The sequence below is a fragment of the Macrobrachium nipponense genome, chromosome 5, assembly GCF_015104395.2.
Source record: "Macrobrachium nipponense isolate FS-2020 chromosome 5, ASM1510439v2, whole genome shotgun sequence".
Taxonomy (NCBI): domain Eukaryota; kingdom Metazoa; phylum Arthropoda; class Malacostraca; order Decapoda; family Palaemonidae; genus Macrobrachium; species Macrobrachium nipponense.
This window is the reverse complement of record NC_061107.1, coordinates 30113417-30131028: the sequence shown is the minus strand read 5'-3', so window position 1 is coordinate 30131028 and position 17612 is coordinate 30113417. Positions and strand designations below refer to the sequence as shown.

The following is a 17612-nucleotide window of genomic DNA, read 5'->3' as shown; positions in this document are numbered from 1 at the left end:
CTCTCTCTCTCACAAAGATGTGTTTTTTGTTTGATAAATGATTTACTAAGTTTCAAATATTAATATTAATGTAAAGAGCAATCAATTCATTAAAGAAAATACTATAGTGAATTAGTGAGATATTAGTTTATTAATTAAAAAACTATGTAAGAATGAAGGAAATCCATCTTCATGCATCTTTCTTTTGAACTCCAGGTACCAAGCTGGGGCACCAAAGGTCCAACAGCTGTCAAATATATAAAGTAATTTAACAGGAGGGGAGGGAGTGCTCTCTCTCTCTCTCTCTCTCTCTCTCTCTCTCTCTCTCTCTCTCTCTCTCTCTCTCTCTCTCTCTCTCTGCCGAGATGAGAGATTTTTATGGTACATGAATGTATAATATCTTCTTAAGAAATTGAGAGAATCATTTGATCTAAACTTTTCAAGAAACTGTCATTTCATGTTGAATTTTGAATTTTTATTGCAGTGTCTTACCGAACAATTATACAGCTGTAGGTTCCCTACGAATGGCAGACAATAGATTCAAAACTTCCGCGGTGGCGCCGCCAGCGCTGATGTAGGTGACGTCATCTCCCTCCACTCAAGGAAACTATAGGTACAACTGCCCAGGTAACATCAATTCATTCTCTGCCGGCTTCTGGTGAACATCGGTGGTCAGTGCAGACTTTTTTCATTTGTTGGGAAGTTTATCTCTCCAATATTGATGAAGTATTCAACTTTGTGTTTGTGGATTGTAGCTTAATTTCTTTTCTGCAATTTTTTGGCTTTACCGTCATGTCGGACTCTAGTCCTTCAGTAGTTAGGTTTTGCGCCGGAGGGTGCAAAACTAGGCTAGTTAAATCAATTTATAATTCACACACTTAAGTGCATTAAGTGTAGGGGTTGTGAATGCTCGAGAGAATCAACTTGTGATGAATGCAAGGATTGGAGTGAACAACAGTGGAAAGTTTTTGTTTCTCACTCGGGGAAGGTAATTAAGGATATGAAGAGGAAGGCGGCTCTCAGAGCTGAAAGTAAGACTAGTTTAGCTGCTTCTGCTTCTTCTATCAAAGCACCTGCTCCTATTCCTTCTCCTTCTCCTCTCATTATGTCTCCGATCTTGAGTCCTCCTACTCCTGCACCTGTGACTCCCTTGCCAACTTCCCGTGGAGTTTCTCCTGACACCATTGCTAGCCTCAAATCTAAATTTGAAAAGAAATTTTATGTATTAGCGAATACTGTTATGCCGTTAGGGTTATCTGTAAAGTCTTTCATTGAAAAGACTTCTAGTGAAGTGAGAAGTGTCAGTGCAGTGCAACCTGAGGGGGTGGCTGTTTGTCCCGATAGTTCTCCTAGATGAAGGTCCCTGTCCCGCTCCCCCGCCTCGGGGAGAAGACATACTGGAGGTCCAAGGGAGACTGTTGGGGTTTGCCCACAGACAGTCGCTTTTTCCGTCGATCCTGTGGTGCGACAGCAGGAGTCGACTAAGTACCATTGGAAAGGTGTGTCGTTTAGGCATCAGTTATCGACAGAGTCGAGTGATTCGTTGCCGGTTAGACGTCATAAGTGGCGTGATTCTTCAGCCTCATGTCTGTTGAAAAGACGTTCGACTGAAGAAGTGTTCTCTCTACCCCCTGTGAAGAGGAACAGAGAAATAGACAACCCTCGCCCGTCGTGTAGCGTAGCTACGTGGACTTCGCCACGGACTCTTACGACAGTGACAGTCGCCTTCGACTCGATTGCACAACGAACTGATCCGAGTCTGTCAAGATCTTGGACTCATCTAGCAGTTGGAAGTTTACCTTCGACATCGCATACGACAGAGAATTCGACTGGCGCGAGACCTCCGGTACCGATCGTATCGAAGTCCACAACTCCAGTTGCTACGACTTCAGCTCAAGAAGAAGAGAATTTTGTTCCTTTACGTCGACAGTTGCAGGAGCTGATGAACTGGATGAAAGAAAGCAAACAATATCCGAAGAACAATGAGTCGAATCGAGAACTCTCTCTGTCGCCTATTTCTTCGGATGACGAGGAGGACTTAAAAGCGGACTCTATTCCTCTCTCATCCTATTCGAAGCTGTTACACTATCTTCTGGATATGTACCTGGATTTTTGTTCATGAAACTTACCCAGCAGATATATATATAGCTGTATTTCTCCGAAGTCCGACAGAATTTCAAAACTCCCGGCTCACGCAGTGGTCGGCCAGGTGGTTAGTACCCATTCCCGTCGCTGGGAGGCGGGTGTCAGGAACCATTCCCATTTTCTATTCAGATTTTTTCTGTCGCCGGTGTTGATAACAACTGTTTTCAACACCTCCGTCTAGGATTTTCGAAACTTCTCTGTTACTTGAGTATCCTGTTTGTTTTTTGGTTATCGAACGTGGATTGTGACTAGGCTTACGCTGATAGTGGATTGGATTTGAATTTGGTTTGGTTTTTTCCTTTAACTAAGATGTCTGGGACTAGTTTATCTAGCACCAAAGTGTGTTGTATGGAAGGTTGTAAGGTGAGGCTACCGAAAGGTTCGGTAGACCCACACACAATATGTAATAATTGTAGAGAACATACGTGTGTTATAAATGACCGTTGTAAGGAGTGTGAATGTCTGTCTGATTCGGGTTGGAAGGCTTATGAATCCTATGTGCGGAAATTGGAGCGTGATAGGATACGGAGATCTTCCTCCAGGAGTGTATCAGTCAGTAGAAGTAAGGGTAGTAAGGTTTCTCCTACTATACATTCAGTAGTTGGTACACCTAAATCTGTTGTGCCTTCGGGCCCTGAAAATGTTGTGCCTTCGGGCCCTGAAAAATCAGTGGAAGACAATGCCCTTTCTACGATTCTGGAATCAATACGAAACCTAGAATCTAAAGTGCTCGCTTTGGAGGGTAAAAGCATTATTAGTGAACAAAAGTGCAGTGAAAGTGCCCCCAGTGTTGTGGAGGGGGCGTCAGATTGGCCCTATAATGCCTCTAGGCCTGGACCTCTGTCGAACTTCCAAGCCCAGGAAGACGGACATGTCGAAAGCCGCAGGAGGGTTACGGGGAACCCCCACCGATCTGGCGTCCCTTCGGCAGAACCTGTAGACGATCCCCAGGCTGCCAAAGAGTGTGCGAGTGCGCGTATCCTCCGCGAGTGCTTTTCGTCCTCGGAGGCGTCCTCCCCTAACAGGAGTTGGAGCATGAGAAGACGCTCACGTCCTCTGAAAAGAGCTATGACGTTAAATGTCGCACAGGCGGCTATCGTCAGTAGTCTCTCAGAGGAGGGCGCAGAGTCTCTTTGCGCTGCTTCTTCGTTACGGGCTTCGCCTCGAGACTTGGATTACTCTCCACCGCAAAAAAGATCGAAAACTCAAGGTGTCGCACAAGCGGCCAGAGTCTTCGATCGCAGTGAAGAAGACGCTTCACGTCCTTTTTCTCCTGTTGGTTTGCGGTCTTCACCGGAGAGTTTTGCTGCATGGACTCCTCAAAGGAGAATTATGATGTCATCTGACGAGGACGCCTTGGAGCGGCCTAGTCGTTCTAAGAATAGAACTAGAACGGGTCCTGTGAGAAGGGATAGGGCTTCCCCTCGCCCCTCGCCTTCTCATAGGAACAGTTTTTCTCCTGAAAAAGAATCTTCTACTACAAAGAGTGTTATCAGGTCGATGCAACAACAACTTGCTTCGTTGCTGGCTGAGAGAGAATCAGAAATTCGTCCGAGAAGAAAAGATGATAGATTACCGATTAAAAGATCTAAGAGGTCTCCTGCACGGGTGGACCGATCGTCTCTTTCGCCTGTGAGTACTCATTCTAGATTTCGTACGTCTCACCTGCAGTTGGAGAAAGGGCATGAAAAACTTCCTACGAGGATTCGCCCAGACTCTCGAGGCTCGCTTTATACAAGGACGGACGATCCTATGATTACGAAACGAGGCCGTATACAGTCTGAGAAACTCGACGCTCCTAGTTCGGCTTGGAAGGAGCGGAGTGTTCACAGGGACGCCTGTTTAGACAAGCGGTACGCTCGGACAGACGTCGAGCGTGACGCTCACCTGGACGCCAGGCGTGGCGCTCGGATGGACGCCGAGCGTGACACTCACCTGGACGCCAAGCGGGACGCTCGGCTGAGCGACGAGCGTGACGCTCACCTGGACGCCAAGCGTGGCGCTCGGCTGGGCGCCAAGCGTGACGCTCGGCTGGACGCCAAGCTTGACGCTCGGACGGATGCCAAGCGAGACGTTCAAACGGACGCTTTGTTGCATATCCATCAGGTATCACAGCAAGGTATTAGTATGGAACCTCAACTGCAATCGGCTTTTCGAAGGGACTCTCATCGAGAGAATGAGCAAGAAATTGGTACCGCGTTATCTGAATCTTTAGATATTAATATTCAGAATGCTCCATGCACGTCAAAACAACGATCTTCATTAAAGCTCGGAGTGAAAGGACTTGTACCACCAGCTTTGGGAGTCCCCTTGGTCACTCCTATAGATGAGGAAGGATTAAGTAATATTTCAGAAGAAACGGAAGAGGATCAACCCGCTGTGTCAGATTCATCCGATTATCAAGTTTTGGTTCGATTGCTTCGGGATTCATTTGGAGAAGAGTTTCAACCCGCAGCACCTCGGTCGCCTCCTTCTCAGTTTTCGTTGTCAAAAACAAATAAGACTCCTGGATTTGTTAAAATGACAAAGTCTCTCTCAACTAAGAGAGCTTTTAAGAAGGTGCAAGATTGGATGGAGTCTAGAAAAGCTCAAGGAAAGTTTTCCTTTGCCCAGCCTCCTTCAAGACTTTGCGGCAAGGCTGGGATCTGGTATGATACAGGTGAGGATGTCGGGTTAAGAGCTCCCGCATCGGCTCAAGGTGACTTTTCCAGTCTGGTTGACGCACCAAGAAGGTCTCTTCTTTCGTCAGCTAAAATAACATGGACACCGGCGGAGATAGACCACCATCTGAAAGGTCTTTTTCGGACAATTGAAGTATTTAATTTCTTAGACTGGTGTTTGGGGCTGCTTGACACTAAGTCTCGTAGTCAAGACTCAATTAGCTTGGGGGAGCTATCCAGTGTTCTCGCTTGTATGGATAAGGCCGTCAGAGATGGTTCAGAGGAATTGGCTTCACATTTTTGTGCAGGGCTCCTGAAAAAGAGAGCTATCTACTCGTAAATTTACTACCCAAAGCAGTGTCTCCAACACAGAAAGCAGAATTGCTTTTCGCCCCTCTTTCTGACCATCTCTTCCCCCAGGCTATGATTAAAGATGTAGCTGGAAGTCTACAGGAAAAAGCTACTCAGGATCTCTTAGCACAATCTTCTAGACGTCTGCGGTTCCTTCGACTTCAACACGAACCCAGTTTTCTAAGAAAATAAAGCCCTTTCGAGGTGGAGCATCCTCTAGACCTTCTCCTAGAGGAAGAGGACTCTCTAGAGGCAGAGCTCAGTCTAAGTCCAGAGGTAGAAAATGAGGAGGAAGTCCTTCAGTCGCCAGTAGGTGCCAGGCTTCATTTATTTGCAGAAGCTTGGAAGAAGATAGAGGCAGACAGCTGGTCGCTCAACGTCATCGAGCGAGGATACAAAATACCTTTCCTGAAGCCTTCTCCATTGTGCACAACACCTATAGATCTATCACCCTCTTACCATGGAGAAAAACAACAGATCTTGTACGATCTGATAGAACAAATGCTCGAGAAGAAAGCAATAGAACAAGTCGAGGACATTCAGTCCCCGGGTTTCTACAACAGGTTATTCCTGGTGCCGAAACAGTCGGGAGGCTGGCGGCCAGTTTTAGATGTGAGCAGTCTAAACCTTTTTATAGAGAGACAGACGTTCAAGATGGAGACACCTCAGTCAGTGCTTGCGGCCTTAAGACAAACGACTGGATGTATCACTGGACCTTGCAAGACGCATATTTCCACGTCCCGATACATCCCCGATCGAAGAAATACCTGCGTTTTGTCATGAAAGGGAAGAGTTTTCCAATTCAGAGCTCTTTGCTTCGGTCTGAGTACGGCACCAATGATTTTCACAATTCTAATGAAGAATGTGGCGAGGTGGCTTCATCTTGCAAACATAAGGATCTCTCTATATCTAGACGACTGGCTCATTCGAGCATCGTCGAAAGAAAGGTGTCTGAAGGACCTTCAATCAACCTTAACTCTAGCAAAGTCCCTGGGACTTCTAGTGAATTTCGAAAAGTCGCAGCTGATCCCCACACAGTCCATCGTGTATCTGGGGATTCAGATGGATTCAGTGGCTTTTCGAGCTTTTCCGTCCCAGGGACGTCAACAGCAAGGATTAGAAAAAATATCAGTCTTCTTAAGGAAAGAATCATGCTCGGTGAGAGAATGGATGAGTCTGCTGGGCACCATTTCCTCGCTGGAGAAGTTTGTTTCTTTGGGGAGACTACATCTCAGACCTCTCCAGTTTTTCCTGAAGGAGAGTTGGGAGGACAAAGAAAATTTGGAGACAATTTTGAGGATCCCAAAGGAGGTAAAGGATCACCTAAAGTGGTGGCTCGATCCTGTGAAGCTTTCGGAAGGAACTTCCCTCAAACTTCAGAGCCCCGACCTAGTGTTGTTCTCCGACGCGTCCACCACCGGGTGGGGAGCTACACTGGGGAGGGAGGAAGTGTCAGGCACCTGGAGAGGGGAACAGGTGTTCTGGCACATAAATCTCAAAGAACTGGCGGCCATATACTTGGCACTTCAGTTTTTCAAAGAAAAAGTCGCAAACAAGATTAGTTCAGATAAATTCAGACAATACCACAGCTCTGTCATACATAAAAAAACAAGGAGGGACTCACTCGCGATCATTGTTCAATCTAGCGAGAGAGATCCTGTTATGGGCGAGAACTCAGAAAGTAACGATTCTAACGAGGTTCGTTGCAGGCGTGGAGAACGTCCGGGCAGATCTCCTCAGTCGGCAAGGTCAACTGCTGCCGACCGAGTGGACTCTGCATCTGGATGTGTGTCGAGAGCTGTGGAAGTTATGGGGACGTCCTCTAGTGGACGTCTTTGCAACAGCGAGAACAAAGAGGCTTCCGTTGTATTGCTCCCCCGTGCTCGACCCGGGAGCAATAGCAATAGATGCACTTCTTTGGGACTGGACAGGGATGGATCTTTACGCATTTCCCCCGTTCAAGATTCTGGGGGAAGTAATGAAGAAGTTTGCAATGTCAGAAGGGACGAGATTGACGTTAATCGCTCCTTATTGGCCAGCAAAGGAGTGGTTCACAGAGGTCATGACCTTTGTAGTAGACTTCCCGAGGACATTGCCCATGAGGACAGATCTACTCAAACAGCCCCACTTCGAGAGATACCACGGAAACCTCCCCGCTCTGAGTCTGACTGCATTCAGACTATCAAAAAGTTGGTCAGAGCGAGGGGTTTTTCTAGACCGGTTGCAAAAGCAATCGCCAATGCGAGAAGAGCTTCCACGCTTGGAGTCTATCAATCGAAGTGGGCTTCGTTTAGGAGCTGGTGCAGAAGAACACGCATTTCCTCTACCACGACCTCTGTGAGCCAAATAGCGGACTTTTTGCTCTACTTGAGAAACGACCTAAAGCTTGCAGTCTCAACAATCAAAGGCTACAGAAGTAGTTATCTGTAGTCTTTAGACATAGAGGAATTGATTTGGCAAATAATAAGGATATCCACGATCTTTTTAAGGTCATTTCGAGACTATAAAAATTCCTCAACCTAAGTTACCATCATGGAATTTGGATGTAGTACTTAAATTCCTAATGTCAAATCGGTTTGAACCCCTTCAGAATGCCTCTTTAAGGGATCTTACTAAGAAAACTATTTTCCTAACGACACTGGCGACAGCGAAGAGGGTTAGTGAAATTCAAGCCTTTAGCAAGCATATTGGTTTTAGGGGACATAATGCTGTTTGCTCATTAAGTCCTACGTTTCTAGCGAAAAATGAAAATCCGTCTAACCCTTGGCCCAAAAGTTTTGAGATTAAGGGTATGGCGGAAATCATTGGACACGAACCAGAGAGAGTCCTGTGCCCTGTCAGGGCTCTCAAGATTTATTTACAAAGAACGAAGGAATGTCGAGGTCCTTCTAACAACTTATGGTGTTCGGTCAGAAGACCAGATTTACCGATGTCGAAGAATGCTCTGGCATTCTTCTTGAGAGACACCATTAGACAGGCGCATTCATCTTGCAAAGACAGTGATGTTAAGCTGTTGAAAGTGAATGCCCATGAAGTGAGAGCTATATCTACCTCAGTAGCTTTCCAAAAGAACATGGCACTCAATGACATTCTGAGTGCCACCTTTTGGCGCAGCAACTCGGTGTTCGCTTCACACTACCTGCGGGATGTGAAGACGACATACGAGAACTGCTATGCGCTTGGACCATACGTCGCAGCAGACACTTTGTTGGGGGCTGAAAGTAGCACTCATCCTACCCTGTAGGAAATGGGTAGGTGAGTTTTTATGGATTGTTTTATGGTTGTAAGGTCGTCCGCCTGAGCCGGACTTCCTTTCCTTTAGCCTAAGTGATGTGGGAATGAAATTGTTAGGCTGGTCAGGTGGTGAATTTTTTACTTCGTTGCCCTCATAGTATGGTCAAAATGGTCTAGTCACATTGTGGTCACGCTCCCGTTGACAGATCATCTAGAACTCACCAGCTATATAGGTCACTACCTTGCTGGAGAGACTAGTAAAGCAGTAGCAGACTTGGGTGACAGTAATCACGAAGTCAGCTATGCTAACAGGTAAGGAACCAAGATGTTATTCATCTGCATGTAATATGTTTCCAAAATCCTTTTCTGTCTCTCCCTACCGCCAAAGGTGGGATTCAGCTATATATATATCTGCTGGGTAAGTTTCATGAACAAAATGATATTGTTAAGATACAATAAAGTTTGTTCATACTTACCTGGCAGATATATATAATCAAAGTACCCACCCACCTCCCCGCAGGAGACAGTGGGAATAGAAAATCTGAATAGAAAATGGGAATGGTTCCTGACACCCGCCTCCCAGCGACGGGAATGGGTACTAACCACCTGGCCGACCACTGCGTGAGCCGGGAGTTTTGAAATTCTGTCGGACTTCGGAGAAATACAGCTATATATATATCTGCCAGGTAAGTATGAACAAACTTTTTTGTATCTTAACAATATCATACTTCATAGCAGCCGCTCCCAGGTCACCTACTTCCATCTTCCTGATCAGAAGGAAGAATTTCGATCCTCTTCTCCCAAAGCTTGTACTGTCTAAGGCTGCTAAACGATCGCTTCGTGATATAGAAGACTGGTTGAAGTTCAAGAGAGAGCTTGGGAAAACAACTTTTGCCTATCCTCCATCAAAACTTGTCAAAAAGAGGTATAGGTTCTACGTAACCGGAGAAGCTCCCTCCATGGGAGTGTCTGCCTCCTCCCAGGGGGACTTCTCTGGCCTGGTAGATGCAAATAGGAGGTCTGCGTTTGCAGCAGTAAAAATATTCTTTACATCTCCTGAATTGGACCACTTGATAAAGAATATCTTCAAGATTTTGGAGATTGTGAGTTTTCTTGGACTGGACGATCGGAGCCCTCGCTACGAAAATAGAAGACTGCCCTACTCTCCAGGAGGACCTGGCAGCGGACTGGCTTGGAGTTTTGTCATGTGCCAACAAATCAGTTCGGGATGGTTGCGATGAGCTTGCCTCCCTTTTCGCATTCGAGATCCTCAAGAAAAGGCAGCTCTGGTGTTCTTTTGTTTCGAGAGGAGTCGCTTCACTTCAGAAGTCCGCCCTTTTGTTTTCTCCTCTCGACAAGAATCATCTGTTTCTCGAAGAAACAGTGGCCAAGACACTTTCCGCACTGGAAAAGAAGTCCACTAATGACTTACTTGCTCAGTCTTCTAAGCAAGTTAAACCCTTGACTGTGACGCCTACCCCCTCGGAATTGCCCTTGCAGAAGAAACCCTTTCGAGGGGACAAGTCTAGACCGTTCATCAGGCCTCGATCGAATTTATGACTCCCGACCAAGGCCTCGACAAAATCCGACTCTTAAATCGTCAAAGTGATCCTTCAATCCTTCATGCTCTGGTAGGGGGCAGACTGAGCCTCTTTTGGGAGGAATGGAGTCGCAGAGGGGCAGAACCCTGGGTAACCCAAGTTCTCCGGTTCGGTTACTCCATTCCTTTCTAAGACACCCCCCCTCTATCCAATGTTCCCATCGCATTGCCCGCCTACTCTCCAGGCTCGGAGAAGTTAATAGCTTCAACTCGAGAAATAGAGATTCTCGTGCAGAAGGCGGTCATAGAGGAGATAAGCGACAGACTATCCCCGGGGTTTTACAACCGTCTGTTCGTAGTCCCCAAATCATCAGGGGGCTGGAGGCCCGTGCTGGACGTAAGCGCACTGAACTTGTTCGTTCAGAAGACCAAATTCAATATGGAAACGACTCGTTCGGTGTTGGAATCCCTTCACCAAGGGGACTGGATGGTATCCCTGGATATGCAGGACGCATACTTCCACATATTAATTCACCAGGACCCCAGGAAATACCTTTGGTTTATGTTCATGGGCAAGACCTATCAGTTTCGAGCTCTTTGCTTTGGCCTCTCGACAGCACCGCAGGTATTTACGCTAGTGCTAACCCCGCTGGGGAAATGGCTTCACCTCCTGAACATCAGAGTGTCGCTCTACCTAGACGACTGGCTTCTCCGCTCCTCTTCGGAAAGTCAACGTATGAAGGATCTAAAGAGGACTCTTTCATTAACTCACTCGTTAGGTCTCCTTATAAACGAGGAGAAATCTCAGTTATTCCCAACTCAGAGCATTCTCTATTTGGGGATGACTCTGAACTCTCGAGTTTTTCGGGCTTTTCTCTCACCAAAGAGAGTCCAGTCGTGTCTGGAAGTAGTACAGGACTTCCTGGACCGCAAGTCCTTTTCCGCCAACCGTTGGACCAGTCTGTTAGGGACACTAGCTTTGGTGGAACAGTTTGTCAAACTCGGAAGACTGCACATGAGGCCCCTACAATTCTTCCTGAAGGCGTCATGGTGCAGGAAGACTCAACCGAACTCGACAGTTTTCTCGATTTCAGACGAAGTCAAGGAGGGCTTAGCGTGGTGGCTATCAAAACCAAGGCTGGTAGAAGGTCTTTCGCTTCGTCCGCTCCACCCAACCCTTCAGTTCTTTTCAGACACCTCTGATACAGGTTGGGGAGCCCTGTTGGGGAAGAACGAAGCGTTGGGGGAATGGTTGGAAACTCAACGCTCTCTTCATGTCAACGTGAGGGAGCTATTAGCAGTGTACCTGGAACTTCAGGCGTTCGCTCATCTCGTGAAGGGACAGGTGGTTGCAGTTCACGGAGACAACTCCACAGCACTTTCCTACACCAGGAAACAAGGGGGGACGCGCTCTTTCACCCTCTACAACCTTGCAAAAGATCTGCTTCTGTGGGCAGAAAAATTTCAAGTTTCGCTAATCCCTCGGTTTTTTCAAGGGAAAATGAACGTGCTGGCGGACGAACTAAATCGACGTCACCAAGTACTGCCGTTGGAATGGACTCTCGATGCGAAGGTCTGCCTAGACCTATGGAAACTTTGGGGAAAGCCGATGATAGACCTCTTTGCTATTTCGAGGAACAACCGTCTTCCGCTGCTTTGCTCCCCAGTCCCAGACCCTCTTGCATGGTCAGTCGATGCAATGTTACTAGACTGGTCGGGCCTGGATGCGTACGCCTTTCCCCCCGTTCAGCCTGATAAGACAGGTGCTGAACAAAGTGTCATTTCACGAAAAAGTCTCTCTGACACTAGTCGCTCCGTTCTGGCCAAGGAAAGATTGGTTCCCATATCTCCTCGACTTGCTCGTAGATTTCCCCAGGCTTCTTCCGTTAAAGAGATGTCTACTCAGACAACCACACTACGCAAGGTTCCACCAAGGGTTATTCGCTCTGGTACTGACAGGATTCAGACTGTCAGGAGTCTCGTCAGAGCGAAAGGTTTTTCGAGACGAGCTGCAGAAGCTATCGCTAACTGCAGACGAGATTCTTCTAACAGACTATACCAGTCTAAATGGGGAGTGCTTTGAAAGTGGTGTAAGCAAACTAAAGTCTCTTCTTCTGAAACATCTGTGAACGAAATAGCGGATTTCCTTTTATTCCTAAGAGACGTTAAGCGTTTAGCACCTTCAACGATTAGGGGATACAGAGCAATGCTGGCTTCAGTTTTTAAACACAGAGGACTAGACCTGTCTATGAATAGTGATCTTTCCGATCTAATTAAATTGTTCGAAACTTCCAAATCGTCTAAGGATTCGATAGCATGGAATCTCGATATAGTTCTTAAACGGCTTTCGGACCTCCCTTTGAACCGCTACTTTCTTCGTCTATGAGGAATCTCACCAAAAAGGCGTTATTTTTAGTTGCGCTAGCTTCAGCTAGACGAGTTAGCAAACTACACGCGATGGACAAGAAGGTGGCTTTTTCTCAAGGCGACGCAGTTTGCTCCGTGGAGCTCAATTTTCTCGCAAAAAACAAGAGCCCTTCTAATCCTTGGCCATGTAACTTCGTTCTCAAGAACCTAACAGACTTTGTGGGCCAGGAAGAAGAAGAATGACTCTTATGTCCCGTGCGGGCACTAAAATATTACCTTCGGAGAACAGAAAGAATTAGAGGTCAGTCGAATCGTCTGTGGTGCTCTGTGAAAAACCCCTCTCGTCCTCTCAAAAAACGCTATCTCCTTTTTTCTGAGAGAGTTAATTGTGGAAGCGCACACGCAACCGAACGATGCAGTGTTTACTTTGCTAAGAGTGAAAGTGCACAAAGTTCAGGCAGTAGCAACTTCCCTCGAGTTTCGACACAACTTGTCGCTTTCCGCGATTCTCCAAAGTACCTTTTGGAGGTCTAATTCGGTGTTTGCTATGCATTATTTGAAAGAAATTGAGACAGTATTCGGAAATTGTAAGTCTCTCAGTCCGCTTTTGGTAGCTAGCATGGTATTGGGAGAAACAACATAGGGAGTTGCTCCCTCTGTTAGCCTATCTTTCGCCTTGTATCAAGGTTGACGAGTTAAAGGGAAGTCTGGGGGTACAATGTACCTGGAGTACTCACCAGTCATTTTAGTTATAGGTTTGGCGGGTAAAGGTTTTTAATTAGGTGTAGGTGACAGCTTTTTCATGTTGGTTATTTCTGGTCTTAGCCCAGGGCAAGGGCAATATTTTGTTGTTTCTTCGTTGAGTCAGCGGTGAACACTATGACTACGAGGATCTTCCACTCCATGTAGAAGCACCCATTGGTCATATTCCAAGCCTTCTACTCAGTAAGATGAGCACCGACCAGGGGCAGTATTCTCCTGCAGTAGCTCTCTTGCAAAGTACGGTACAACAGGCACTAGTAACACTGCTTTTGGGTATTTTTTCAAGAATCATATGTTATTTTTGAATTAAAACTCACATCCACAGCCCCCTGTCCTTGCAATAGGTAATCAGCTGTATAATTGTTCGGTAAGACACTGTAATAAAAATGGAATTTTCATTATAAAATAAAATTTTATTGCATACTTGCCGAACAATTATTAATCAAAGCCCTCCCTCCTCCCCACAGGTGGATGGCTGGGCAGAACGAATTGATGTTACCTGGGCAGTTGTACCTATAGCTCCCTCGATTGGAGGGAGATGACGTCACCTACATCAGCACTGGCGGCGCCACCGCAGAAGTTTTGAATCAATTGTCTGCCATTCATAGGGAACCTACAGCTGTATAATTGTTCGGTAAGTATGCAACTTGCAATAAAATTTTATTTTACAATGAAAATTCCATTTTTCCTTTCTTTTTAAGAAATTGTAATTTCATATCAAATTTTGAATTTTCATTAGCTCTTTTTTTATCATAAAATAAATTTATATGAAAACGATTGCATAGTGAACGTGCCGGACAAAGAAACTGAGACAGGTGCTCGTAACCAAGTTTGTTAGACCTAACGGGAATGAAGATATGCATGATCCGCCAGTTCACAAAGCCTTCCTTCAGCTGAAGAACTCTTCACAGAGGATGAGATAAGGGAGTTTGAAGGTCTCTTTTGGCAGAGGATAGGTAGAGGAAATTCTATCCAATAGGTTTTTTAAAGGAAATTATTGTATCTATCAGTACACTTGCAACCAATGGTGGCATTGTTTACATGTGGGAGTTTTCACCATCCTGTGTGTAATTTTAAACTGTTTCAAGTTATTAAAACCTTTTTAATGTTATATATCCACAAGAACAATTTCTTATTAGAAAAAATTACAGTATAGTACATAGAAAGTATTGAGATTGGGTAATATGAAAAAGTTTGACTGGGTAAGTTGCCATTTGCCTTGGCCCTAATGGAATTATATTCCCATAAGTTATGTGTTTCGAAATATGCGAATTTCCAATTCTGCGAGGCCGTGGATCGACCAGATTCTTGCATAATTGGGAACCGTACTGAATTACTAAATCAGAACCCGCTAGGCCCCTCTGATTTTCATGGACTTACTGGGCAGGACTTGTCACCCACGCATTGTAACAGTCACTTGCAAGCGAATTTGTTAATTTAGGATGCTTTGCGTGGCTAATCGTTAGGTAAGTATAATTACTTGGTAAGTATATTTATAAAACTTAATTTTATTATAAAAATATTATATTTGCCCAAAAAGGCAAATATTTGCTTAGTTGATTATTTCAAAAACAGCAACTACTGCTACTGTGTGTATGTATATGTTTGTTTGCATACATATAAAAATATTTCTATATGTATATCTACATGTGTGTACATGTTTCATATAAATATGATCATCTTAAGTGCCCCCCTTATGATAGATTTCTAGATCAACCACTGCCATAAGCACCCAAGAATGGCCATGGGTAACATCTGTAGCAGACAGCCAGGCAGGCACACAGCTGACATAGCCTTTTTTTTCTTCCACTACTAACCATATGATTATTCACTTGCTTTTTACCTAGCTCCCTCACTTCCTTCCCATGCCAGTGTTTTGCAGTGGAGGAGGTGATTATCCGGCCTACCGGTTCTCCTAGGCCTAAGTCACTATTATACTCCCCTAAACCTGGGAGAAGTCCATACTCCCAGGTATCAACAGAAAAGGCGTCTTCATGGAGGTGTAGTGGAGACAGTGGCTATGCGGCCTGTTGGATATCCTAAACCTAAAGTTCATGTCATGCTCCCCTAGACCTGGGAGGAGACATACTGGTGGTCCAAGGGAGTCCAAGGGAGTCCAAGGTGGTTTGCCCCAGGTAGTTGCCCCTCAGTCTAGCATGTGATCCAAGTATCAACAGAGCCACTGGAAAGGCATCTTAACCCTGAAGGTGAAGCTCGTTGCTAAAATTGACAATTTACATGCTTCATGAGGACAACGTCAATATTATCACTTCTCACTATTTTCAAGAAGTGAAAGTGTAAGAATTTTTGGCAGTAGTATTTCAAATTAATTAGTACTGGCAGTCCCTGGTTATCGGCAATCCGGTTTTATGGCGCTTGTCTAGCGCCATAAAATTGGCGATTTATAGCGCCATAACGGGCTGAGTTCCGGTTATTGGCGCCAAAAACAGAGTTATGGTGCCATAACATACTTAACAGAGGTGCCATTATGGTGCCATAAATCACCGAGTTTCAATTAATGACAATTTTTGCTTATTATCCCCCCCTCCCTCCCCCTCCCCCCATCCGGAACTGAACCCCAGCCGGAACTGAACCCCAGCCAATAACCTGGGACTGCCTATACTGGCATGCTATTGGGAAGGAAGCATAGGATTTTCTCCAATCTCTTCCATTTGTATGAAGGTACTGGGAATTTTAGGGAGCCGAGTGGGTACAATGTACCCAGAGCACCAACCACTCTTAGTGGATGGGTTGTGGTTTTTATTTAAGTGTAGGCGACAGTGTTATCTGGCTCTGAAAATGCTTATAACTGCCTATCTTAAAAGTTCATACACAAAGTATGTATATAAAACTGTCATTTCCTACAAGTTACTTATATCTATTTTAACCTACATTGCTCATTAAGAATAGATTTTAAGAACTTTTTAGGCTAAGTAGGAGTTAATTCATTGAATATGTCAACCTACTTTTGTGTAAGATAAATTTAAAGTTTAAATATAGAAATAGTTTAAAATATACAAGAAAAGACAAGAGAAAATGTAAAAATTTGAGAAAAGAGGTTGTTTAATTATTTATACATATGTTGCAATATGCATTATGCATGTTGTTCTTTATCATTAAAAAAATGGTACTGTTTTGCATTGTGAGAGAATTGAAGGTAATTTTATGCAATTTTTTTCCTTAATTATTATTTACACTATATATAGAGTAAAATTATTACTTTCCAGGAGTTCAGAAGATAATGGTAACGGCATCACAGTACACAGCAGCAAAGAAGCACTTCGCCTGACTCGCCTCTTCCCAGAGACCTTGTACTCAACAGCTGGTATGGATCTCATGTTATTGTGTTTATTGTGATCATATTTTAAGAGGGAATGGCTTTAAACAAAATTAATGGAAATTCTCTCTCTCTCTCTCTCTCTCTCTCTCTCTCTCTCTCTCTCTCTCTCTCTCTCTCTCTCATTTATATTTTAGTTATTTTAATTTGTTAGATGTGTAGTACATTTTTGATCAAGCTAAGCATCACTAAGGCCATACCAAATAATTTGCTCCTTCTTAGGGAACAGTAAGTAGTATTCTATTAATATGTGAATGAATTGAAAAATGGAAAGAACCGGTATTAGTACTGCAAAAAGCAGTAGTAGTCTGAAAAAATATCACAATATAACATTGAGAATAATGTGAAAAGAATTTATATTTGAGATATATCAGGATTATAGAAGATGGCAGATTGAAAAACTTAGACCAGATGGGAAGTAAGGCTGAAAGTTTGCACCATGGAACACAGTGAACTTAATTTTTACTTTTTTTTTTTTTTTTTTTAATGTAAAAATCTGACAAAAAATGGTGATGAATTGTTAAATGAAAATGATTAAGATATGCATTAGGATAATAGGAACTTGAATGTAAACAGAAAGTGGAAAGACTTCATGAATTGAAAGAGAAATAAATGTATTTCTGAATTTTGTACTCGGAGGCATATAATTTCGGATTTATGCTTACCACCTTAATCCCAAAGTATCACAAAAGCTAAAAGTAGATCCCTGGAAGGAATGACAAATGTTTTAGGCATGGACTGTGTCATGTTAAAGCAAAGGGTATAGAGAAGATAAAAATGGACAGTCGTGTGAGTCCTTGTGGGAAAATTGTAACTGCAGCACCGGTGGCACCGTCTGATGGTGAACGTGTAAAGTTGTTTGTGCAGGCATACACAACACTAATGTTTAAGATGAATGTTAACACTTTTGTGGGTTGTAAGATTATCTTCTGATCTTTTATTATTTATTTAGCAATGCACTAATCTGGAGTGATTATTTAAATATTTTATTGAAAAAAAATTAGTAAATACATACAGGCGGTCCCCGGGTTACGACGGGGGTTCCGTTCTTAAGACGCGTCGTAACCCGAAAATCGTCGTAAGCCGGAACGACGTTCTTGAAAACATGTCCACAGGGAAAATTTCACTACTAATTTGCAATTTTTCTTAGGGCTTATCTCTAAAATTATCACTAATTTACTTTTTTCATGTGCAACACTGTGTATTCACAAATTACTGTGTATTTTCATTAAAATAC

The 17612-nt window shown here is 44.2% G+C and overlaps 1 long non-coding RNA gene across 1 annotated transcript in view; it reads left to right on the top strand.

The window, feature by feature from the left end:
- LOC135215075 (uncharacterized) overlaps window positions 1-16397 on the top strand; it is a 56282-nt gene extending 39885 nt beyond the window's left edge. The window contains exon 3 of the long non-coding RNA XR_010314547.1: window positions 16266-16397. This is a non-coding gene — a long non-coding RNA (uncharacterized LOC135215075). The remainder of the gene's footprint in view (window positions 1-16265) is intronic.
- The last annotated feature ends 1215 nt before the right edge of the window (window positions 16398-17612 follow it).